This window comes from Helianthus annuus, chromosome 11 (assembly GCF_002127325.2).
Source record: "Helianthus annuus cultivar XRQ/B chromosome 11, HanXRQr2.0-SUNRISE, whole genome shotgun sequence".
In the NCBI taxonomy this organism is placed as follows: domain Eukaryota; kingdom Viridiplantae; phylum Streptophyta; class Magnoliopsida; order Asterales; family Asteraceae; genus Helianthus; species Helianthus annuus.
In genome coordinates, this window is record NC_035443.2 from 92035949 (window position 1) to 92036734 (window position 786).

Genomic DNA, 786 nt, shown 5'->3' on the forward strand with positions numbered 1-786 from the left:
TGGCGGACCAACGTACCCTCATGGATTACCTACGACCCACCGTAGGTAACCTAGGCGGTGCTATTAATGCACAGAATGTCGAAGCAAATAACTTCGAACTTCGACCGCACTTGATACAAATGCTCCAAAACTCCGCAACTTTCCATGGGCTTGCGGACGAGGATCCCCATCTACATATTGCTAATTTCTTAGAAATATGTGATACCTTTCGGGTCAATGGAGCATCAAATGACGCCATCCGCCTCCGAATGTTTCCTTTCTCATTAAAAGACCGAGCGAAAGCTTGGCTCAACGCCCTCCCAGCTGGATCAGTAAACAACTGGGATGAACTAGCCCAAAAATTTCTATATAAGTATTTCCCTCCCGCTAAAACGGCTAAATTAATGACTGAAATTAATACATATTCACAAGAGGACGGGGAATCCTTATATGAAACTTGGGAAAGGTTCAAGGAGTTATTACGCAAGTGTCCACATCACGGCCTTGCGATATGGCAACAAGTATCCACTTTCTATAATGGATTGTTGCCACATACAAGGCAGACACTTGATTCTAGCTCCAGGGGACTTTTAGGTAATCGACGCCCGCATGAAATATATAACCAAATTGAGGAAATTGCTCAAACCAATTTTCAATGGCACACCCCCCGAGGCAATAAATCTATTGCCCCGGGCGCCCATAAGGTCGATGAAAGCACTTCTTTACAAGCCCAAATCGAGGCCCTTTCTTCAAAAATAAAAAAATTGGAAATGACAAAAACAGTCTCGGTTATGGCTTGTGAAGGGT

The 786-nt window shown here is 44.0% G+C and overlaps 1 non-coding gene across 1 annotated transcript; it reads right to left on the reverse strand.

The window, feature by feature from the left end:
- Positions 1–377: 377 nt before the first annotated feature.
- Positions 378–484, reverse strand: LOC118484416. Its single transcript, XR_004873527.1, has one exon. It is a non-coding gene; the product is annotated as a small nucleolar RNA R71 (small nucleolar RNA).
- Between the last annotated feature and the right edge of the window lie 302 nt (positions 485–786).